The 9,572-nt window shown below is 43.4% G+C and overlaps 1 pseudogene; it reads left to right on the top strand.

Moving 5' to 3' along the window:
- Positions 1 to 7,859: 7,859 nt before the first annotated feature.
- LOC100413959 (eukaryotic translation initiation factor 4E type 2 pseudogene) lies at positions 7,860 to 8,923 on the top strand (annotated as a pseudogene).
- Positions 8,924 to 9,572: the final 649 nt, after the last annotated feature.

Below are 9,572 nucleotides of genomic sequence, written 5' to 3'. Positions count from 1 at the left end.
CAAATGACTGGCCAATTTAAGCCAAAGCTGTAAACCACAGTTGAAGTAAGTCTTTCAATAAAGACTAGACTATGATAAGTGGCTTTTTCTTGTTGTCGTTTATTACATAATTATTCTTCCAGGCTGCCATTAAATAAGAAAATTGGATTTTAAGTTTTCAGTAAGTTATGTGGAGTATGTTTGTAGTCAGGAACTATTTCCATTTTTTTATGTAAGTGTTACAAGTCCATTAGCTTTGTGGGATTAAAATTTAATCTCTAGATATGAAGGAGTAGAAATTTGCATCCTTCTAAAAATTATGTTCTGTTTAATATTAATATAGTAAAATTCATTAATTTGGAGTCCTCAAATATGGGAATTAATTTTACTGTCTAGGTTGTTCTTTGGTAGTATCTATGAGTAAATATTATGCTGGACAAAAAGAATTTAATAAATGTTTTAGATACTTTACTAGTAGGTATGTCCAAATTAAAATTTCCCTATTAAAAGTTAGCATTTGGGCTTCTACTTAATACATTATAAAAATTGACTTTGCTATTTTATTATGTATTGGAAAGGTGCAAAACCTATTTCCTTTAGACTTTCACTAGTTTTTATAAGCCCTCACTCTTAAGTGGTCCAAATGAGGATGGTTTTGCTTAAATGTGTATTCTGCTATGTTTAGTAATAAATATCCTAGTAATTGGCCAGGCGCAGTGGCTTACACCTTTAATCCCAAGCACTTTGGGAGGCCAAGACGGGCAGATCACTTGAGGTCAGGAGTTCGATACCTGCTTGGCCAACATGGCGAAACCTCATCTCTCCTAAAAATACACAGATTAGCTGGGTGTGGTGGCGTGTGCCTGTGATCTCAGCTACTCGGGAGGCTAAGGCAGGAGAATCACTTGAACCTGGGAGGCAGAGTTTGCAGTGCACTAAGATTGCATCACTGCAATCCAGCCTGTGCAACAGAGCAAGACTCTGTCTCAAAAAATAAAATATTCTCCCTAATCCCAGCACTTTGGGAGGCTGAGGTGGGTGGATCATGAGGTCAGGAAATAGAGACCATCGTGATCAACGTGGTGAAACCTGGTCACTACTAAAAAATAAAAAATTAGCCGGGCCTCGTGGTACATGCTTGCAGTCCTAGCTACTCAGGAGGCTGAGGTGGAAGAATCACTTCAACTGGGAGGTGGAGGTTGCAGTGAGCCGAAATTGGGCCACTGCACTCTAGCCTGGTGTCAGAGCCAGACTCCCTTTCTAAAAAAAAAAAAATTCTAGTAATTATGTTCAAATAGGTTGGTGTAAAGTAGATTGCTATCTATTCCATTTTTTAAACAAGGAAGTTATATGAATATAACTTAAAACGTTGTGTGTGGGTTTTTTTGTTTTGTTTTGTTTTCTTTTTTTTGAGACAGAGTTTTGCTCTTGTTGCCCAGGCTGGAGTGCAAAGGCACTATCTTGGCTCACTGCAACCTCTGCCTCCCGAGTTCAAGCAATTCTCCTGTCTCAGCCTCCTGAGTAGCTAGGATTAAAGGCGCCTGGCTAATTTTTGGTAGTTTTAGTAGAGATGGGGTTTCACTGTGTTGGCCAGGCTGATCTCAAACTCCTGACCTCGTGCTCCACCCACTTGGGCCTCCTCGTGTTGGGATTATAGGTGTGAGCCACCACGAACAGCCAACTTAAACATTTTATTGTTTCAGCTGGGCATGGTGGCTCATGCCCATGACTCCAGCATTTGGGGAGGCTGAGATGGGGGAAATCACTTGAGCCCAGGAGTTTTGAGGCTGCAGTGAGCCATGATTTTGCCACTCCAGCCTGGGTGACAGAGTGTAAAACACTGTCTCTAAAATACAATAAGAAAATTTTTAATGCAAAATTAGCATGAAACCTGGGCTCTTATATTCTACTTACTGATTTTATTTTGAAAGATAGTGCAGATAGGCCAGGTACTATAATTTGTAAGGTACTCTGTGCAAAATTTCTTTCATGGGCCAACATGACTTTTGGTTTTAGAATAGCCTAAATGTGAAAGAAGTTTAATTTATATCTAGGGAATAGGGGTAGATGAAATCTGTATATAATTCATTGTTTTTATTTTAAGGGGAGAAAAAGGCACTGATAGCAGTTGACCCTTTTATAGAATTAAGCTTTTGTTTGGGGTAAGAGAGACATAATCTATATAACTTGGATGGTTTGGTTTTTAAACAAGAATATCAAAGTAACAGCTGACAAATGAAGTATATTCAGTAAATTATTTCTTTTCCAATTTATTGCACTTTTAAGAATTCACTAACCATTGTTTCTCTGAGATGTTCCTCTGGGAATGAGCCACATCTAATAATGTCTTGGAGTCAGCTTGGAAGGTTTGCAAACATGAGTAAAACTGAAGTGCTTTTGGACAGTGTTATAGGAAAGCCAAGGCGAGTGTATGCTGGAAAGTAATCTCAGAAGCGAGCTGTCCAGTTGTTGATCGTCCAGTGGGGCTTAGCTTGCCTGTGGGTCTCCTCTTTTCACTTTCCCTCCTTCTTGTGAACTGACAAGAGTTTTGCAAAAAAACCTAGTTGTCATGGTGCTGTAGAATTGTGTCATTTTTAAGGTAAACCAGAGTTTGCTATATAAAACCAATAGATACCATAACTTGCCCAAGTGTAGTTTTTTTCCCTGGTCCTTTATCCTTTCTTCCTTAGAATTTGGTATACCAGCGAAGTCTAAAACCATCTGGACAAAAAGAACATGAAATACATAGCCATGTGCAACTGTGCATGTTCTGAGAATGACTGTATCAATTTCAGGTTTTCACATTCAGCTCATTTTACTGGTTACAAGTTAGGAGTTGAGTTGTTCCATATGTGGGTTTGTATGATTGCTTTTGCTCACAAACATAAAGCTAATGTGTAAGTCATAACAGCTTTTTAAGAAATGAGACTACCCATTTAATCATCTTAGCTTGCTACCTTTTGAAAAGGACTAAATTTGAAACACATTTTTAACTAATTTTCTCTGGCTAGGTTATATTTTAGCAGATGGCATAACTCATACTTTGTTTAATAAGGGTTCACACTGGGGAAGGAGTGACGAAGGATGATGAAGGAGGGATAAGTCCTTGATTAAGGAGCACATCGACCTGACACTGGACAATTCAGGGAAGGTGTAGTAAGCCACGCACGGATAAACGGGTGGGGTATTAATATATAATAGGTTCCTGGTTTAAGACTGTGCACACTTTTTATCAAGACTTGCCAGGAGACTTACCAGGCTACTGAAAATAAAGTATTACCACCGCCTTTGCTGATAGATGGCCCTGATAGTTTCTTTTCAGTTTCCTTTAAGGTATGTTTTTATTTAGCAATATGGGTTCTATTTGGAATGTAGGGCAAATGGTACTGTTTTACAATAGCTGCCTTTGAGCATTTTCAGTAAAATGACAGGGCTTAGGATGTCCTTTAAAAATTCACATTTAATTGGCCTGGTGTGGTGGCTTATGCCTGTAATCCCAGCAATTTGGGAAGCCGAGGCAGACAGATTACCTGAGGTTGGGAGTTCAAGACCAGTGTGACCAACATGGAAAAACCCCATCTCTACTAAAAAATACAAAATTAGCTGGGCATGGTGGGAGCCTGTAATCCCAGCTAATGGGGAGGCAGGAGAATCACTTGAACCTGGGAGGCGGAGGTTGTGGTGAGCTGAGATCGGGCCATTGCACTCCAGCCTGGGCAACAAGAGCTAAACTCCATCTCCAAAAGAAAAAAAAAATCAACATTTAATTTATTATACCTAAAAATCTGTTTTATTTTTTTTAAAATGGATAACTTCATTCCTTCGTTGAAGCTCCCCAAGGACAGGGACTTTGTTAACTGCACAGATTTTAGTATCTGTAACAGTTCTTGCCATGTGATAGGTGTTCAGTCAGTGTTAAATGCATTAATATGATAGAGGAAGTGAATGTAAACATGTATTTTAGTCTCCCTCTTGAAACCAGAACACACCTTGTGTTTTATTTGAGTAGAACTTGATCAGAGTAGGTGGGGTGCTTGTGAAAATGTAGATTTTGAGACTGCATTTGTGGGTGAAGGAAGTCTGAAATAAAATCAGTTGGCCTGACTAGGCACCGGTGGCTCACACCTGTGATCCCAGCACTTTGAGAGGCCGAGGCAGTTGGATCACTTGAAGCCGGGAGTGCCAGACCTGCCTGGCCAACATGACACAACCTTGTCTCTACTAAAAATACAAAAATTAGCCGAGCATAGTAGCACACACCAGTAGTCAGTGCTACTTGAGAGGCTGAGGCACAACAATCACTTGAACCTGGGAGGCAGAGGTTGCAGTGAGCTGAGATTGAGCCACTGTACTCCAGCCTGGGCGGCAGAATGGGACTCTCTCAAAAATAAATAAATAAATTGGCTGGATGTGGTGTCTCATGCCTGTGGCATCCCAGCACTTTGGGAGACTGAGGCAAGCAGATCACTGAGGCCAGAAGTTCAAGACCAGCCTGGCCACATGGTGAAACCCTGTCTCTACTAAAAATACAAAAATTAGCTGGGTGTGGTGATGCATACTTGCAGTCCCAGCTACTCGGGAGGCTGAGGCAGGAGAATTGCCTGAACTCAGGAGGTGGAGGTTTCAGCGAGCCAAGATCGTGCCTCTATACTGCAGCCTGGGCAAGAGAGTGAGTGAGACTCAATCTCAAAAATAAATAAATAAAAATTAATTAAAATTAAATTAATTGGCCTAGATTTCTGTTTTCTTCCTGGCTTGGGAGATTAAAACTGCTAGTCATGGTTACACATTTTCCACAAAAACTAAGTGTTTTTGTTTTTTGCAAAAGTACAGATTTCTTTTAAAGCTAGTTTTTTTGTTGTTGTTGTTTGTCTGTTTTGTGTTGATATCCACTGCTGCTCCGCAATGTAGTTTGCCAAGCATCTTTCAGCAGTGATTAGGGGTGGCCACAGTGACTCACACTTGTAATCCCAGCACTTTGGGAAGCTGAGGTGGAAGGACTGCTTGAGGCCAGGAGTTCAAGGCCAGTTTGGACAACACAGTGAAACTCTGTTTCTTAAAAAAAAAAAAAAAAAATTAGCAGGCATGGTGGTATACCCCTGTGGGTCCCAGCTACTTGGGAGGCTGAGGTGGGAGGATTGTTTCAGCCCAGGATTTCAAGGCTGCAGTGAGCTCTAGTTGTGCCACTGCACTCCAGCCTGGACGACAGAGCGAGACCCGGTCCCAAAACAAGAAAAAAGATGATTAGGATGCACTCCTAATGGGAATGTTCCAGGTGTGTGCCAGGTAGGAACCATAACTACCTCTGAATATCACTTTTCAAGAATGTGGGTGATGCTGGGCCCTGTTTTAGGAAGAGGGGCTGCTAGCACAGCAGAACTGCGTTTCTGGACAGGCTGCATCTGAATGTAACAGACAAAAGTGGAACTAGCCATGGGAAGTGACACAGTTGAGCTTCTTGAAGTGGCATATATATATATGGAGAGAGAGAGAGAGCGCATAGACATCTGAAGTCAGCGTGTGCTTCAGCGCATTGCTGATAAACCAGTTGAATTAGAAGGATGTTTCTTAATTGTTTAAATGAGAATAAGACGAGTTATAAAAGACTTGTAACAATGTTAGGAAAACAGTAGGCAACTTAAGTGTTGATGTTTGACTGATGTTCCCCATGTGAAGGCACAATTAAAGTAATTTTTTTTTTTTAGATGGAATCTCGCTCTGTTGCCAGGCTGGAGTGCTGTGGTGTGATCTTGGCTCACTGCAACCTCTGCCTCCCAGGTTCAAGCGATTCTCTTGCCTCAGCCTCTTGAGTAGCTGGGACTACAGGCACATGCCACCATGCTTAGCTAAGTTTTGTATTTTTAGTAGAGATGGGGGCTTCACCATGTTGATCAGGCTGGTCTCGAACTCCTGACTTCAGATTATCTGCCTGTCTTGTCCTTCCAAAGTGCTGGGATTACAGGCATGAGCCACCATGCCCGGCAAAGTAGTATGTTATTTAGAATTTGATTTGCCCTTTTTGGGGGGCTGGAGTGCAATGGTGTGATTATGGCTTACACTACTGCCTTGATCTTCTGGGCCCAAGCAGTTCTCCCAAAGCAGCCTCCCATGTAGCTGGGACCACAAGTGTGTACTACCGCACCCAGCTAATTTTTTATTTATTTTTTGTAGAGATAGGGTCTCAATATGTTGCCCAGGCTGGTCTTGAACTCCTGGGCTCACGCCATCCTCCTGTCTCAGCCTCCCAAACTGTTGGAATTACAGGTGTGAGCCACCATGCCTGGCCAGTTTGCCTTTGTATCATGAAGGAGAAATGTTTCTTGAACGCCTTATGTATTCTTTTTTTTTTTTCTGACACTGTCTCTAGGCTGGGCGCAGGCTCACGCTAGTAATCTCAGCATTTTGGGAGGCCGAGGCAGGTGGATCACCTGAGGTTGGGAATTCAAGATCAGCCTGGCCAACATAGTGAAGCCCCATCTCTACTAAGAAAATACAAAAATTAGCTTGGTATGGTGATGGGCGCTTGTAGTCCCAGCTACTCCGAAGGTTAAGGCAGGAGAATTGCTTGAACCCAGGAGGCAGAGGTTGCAGTGAGCCGAGATCACACCACTTCACTCCAGCCTGGGTGACAGAGTGAGACTCCACCTCAAAAACAAAAACAAAAACAGTAACAAAAAATTCCTAACAACACTGTACGTGATAGCTTTTAAATGGAAAGCCAAAGCGTTTAATCAACAGTAGAATGGGGCTGGGCACAGTGACTCACACCTGTAACCCCAGCACTTTGGGAGGCCGAGGAGGGTGGATCACCTGACAGCAGGAGTTCGAGACCAGCATGACCAACATGGTGAAACCCATCTATACAAAAAATACAAAAATTAGCGGGGCGTGGTGGTGGGAGCCTGTAATCCCAGTTACTCAGAAGGCTGAAGCAGGAGAATCACTCGAACCTGGGAGGCAGAGGCTGCAGTGAGACAAGATATCACCATCTCTCTTTGTTGCCCAGGCTGACGTGCAGTGGCATCAGATCTCTGCTCACTGCAACCTCCGCCTCCTGGGTTCAAGCAATTCTCCTGCCTCAGCCTTCCAAGTAGCTGGGATTGTAGGTACCTGCCACCATACCCGGCTAATTTTTCTATTTTTAGTCGAGATAGGGTTTCACCATATTAGCCAGGCTGGTCTTGAACCCATGACCTCAAGCAATCCACCCGCCTGACCCTCCCAAGGCGTTAGAATTACAGGCATGAGCCACTGTGCCTGGCCATATATTCTGTAGTCCTAAACTGGTTAGGTTTTAAATGTGTGCCCTGATTCTATTTGTGCTGTCAAATACAAAGGTTTTAATTTTTAATATACCTGGAAGTTACTGGCATTTATTCACAGTTATTTATAACATTACTCAAATTTACTAACTCTAAGAAAATGCTTTGTTTTGATGTTAGATTTGCTGATGATTGTATAATACTAAAGTGGTTACAAAATAGAAAATCAGAAAAAAGAACAAAAAACATAAACAGATCATTTTATGGTTCTTCTTACCCTAGTCTAAAACATCTAGCCAGGCATGGTGGCTCACGCCTGTAATCCCAGCCCTTTGGGAAGTTGAGGCAGGCAGATCACTTGAGGTCAGAAGTTCGAGACCAGCTTGGCCATCATAGTGAAACCCCATCTCTACTAAAAACACAAAAATTAGCCAGGCATGGTGGCACGTGCCTGTAATCCCAGCTAATTGGGAGGCCGAGGCAGGAGAATCGCTTGAACTGAGGCAGAAATTGCAGTGAGCTGAGATTGCACCACTGCACCCTAGCCTGGGCAGCAGAGAGAGACTGTCTCATAAGAAACCAAATAAACCGGGTGGAGCAGAAGTCACTACTTGAGGCAGTGGCGACAGCGGCGGCGAGACGATGAATAACAAGTTCGACGCTTTGAAAGAGGATGACAGTGGGGACCATGGTCAGCATGAAGAAAGCAGCACACCGGAAGATGGTGAGAAGGAAAAAACAGAACGGGATAAGAATCAGAGCAGTAGCAAGAGAAAGGCTGTTGCCCTGGAGCGGCAGAGCACCCCCTGCAGTACAACCACAGTTTCTGGTACTCCAGGAGAACCCCTGGCCGTCCCACCAGCTCACAGAGCGATGAACAGAATATCGAACAGATTGTCGCCTTTGCTTCTGTGGAGCAGTTCCGGAGGCTGTATAGCCACATGGTGCGTCCCGGAGACCTGACAGGCCACAGTGACTTCCATCTCTTCAAAGAAGGAATTAAACCCTTGTGGGAGGATGATGCAAATAAAAATGGTGGCAAGTGGATTATTCGGCTGTGGAAGGGCTTGGCCTCCCGTTGATGGGAGAATCTCATTTTGGCCATGTTAGGGGAACAGTTCATGGTCGGGGAGGAGATCTGTGAGGCTGTGGTGTCTGTCCGCTTTAAGGAGGACATTATTTCAATATGGAATAAGACTGCCAGCGACCAGGCAACCACAGCCCGAATCTGGACACGCTTCGGGCTTAACCTACCTCCCAACACCATTATGGAGTACAAAACTCACACCGACATCATCAAAATGCCAGGCAGTCTGGGCCCCCAAAGCCTCCTTTTTCAAAACCTCTGGAAGCCGTGGTTTAATGTGCCATGACCCTCTCCTTCTCTGGATGGCACCATCATTGAAGCTGGCGTCATCAGAGTCTCTTGTTCTGTTGGCGTGCTACCTAGAAGATCCTTCTGTCCTGGACAAGAGGAATTGGAAGAGCATTTTTTTTTTTTTTTTGAGACGGAGTTTCACTCTTGTTACCCAGGCTGGAGTGCAATGGCGCGATCTCGGCTCACCGCAACCTCAGCCTCCTGGGTTCAGGCAATTCTCCTGCCTCAGCCTCCTGAGTAGCTGGGATTACAGGCACGCACCACCATGCCCACCTAATTTTTTGTATTTTTAGTAGAGACGGGGTTTCACCATGTTGACCAGGATGGTCTCCGATCTGTTGACCTCGTGATCCACCCTCCTCGGCCTCCCAAAGTGCTGGGATTACAGGCGTGAGCCACCGCGCCCGGCCTGAATTGAACTTTTATTAACTAGCGCCCAGCCTAGGAATTTTTAAAATGTTCTTTGGGTAACATGCATACACGTTTTTGTTTAGTGTATGCCTAGGAATGGAATTCCAGGTAATAGGATGTGTGTTTGATCAGTTTTAGTAGACGTCGCAGCAGTCTTCCAAAATGATGCATCAGTTACACTCGTGTGCAGTACTGAAGTGAAAACTCCAGGTGCTTTGCCAGCCCTAGATATGATCAGGGTTTTTTTTTTTTTTTTTTCATTTTAACTGTTCTTGTATCTTACCTGAGCTTTTAACCTTTTTAGTTTTTTTTCTATGCAACTGCCAGAATAACTTTTCAATTTAATTTGCTGTTATACAGGTAATTTTTTTTTCTTTTATTTTGAGATAGGGTCACACTTCTGCCACCCAGGCTGGGATACAGTGGCTCAATCTCACTCACTGCAACCTCCGCCTCTCTGGTTTAAGCGATTCTTGTGCCTCAGTCTCTGGAGTAGCTGGGATTACAGGTGCATGACACCACACCTGGTTAATTTTTGTATT

The sequence above is a fragment of the Callithrix jacchus genome, chromosome 12, assembly GCF_049354715.1.
Source record: "Callithrix jacchus isolate 240 chromosome 12, calJac240_pri, whole genome shotgun sequence".
Classification (NCBI taxonomy): Eukaryota; Metazoa; Chordata; class Mammalia; order Primates; family Cebidae; genus Callithrix; species Callithrix jacchus.
The sequence above is the reverse complement of the archived record's forward strand: the minus strand, read 5'-3'. Positions and strand labels throughout refer to the sequence as shown.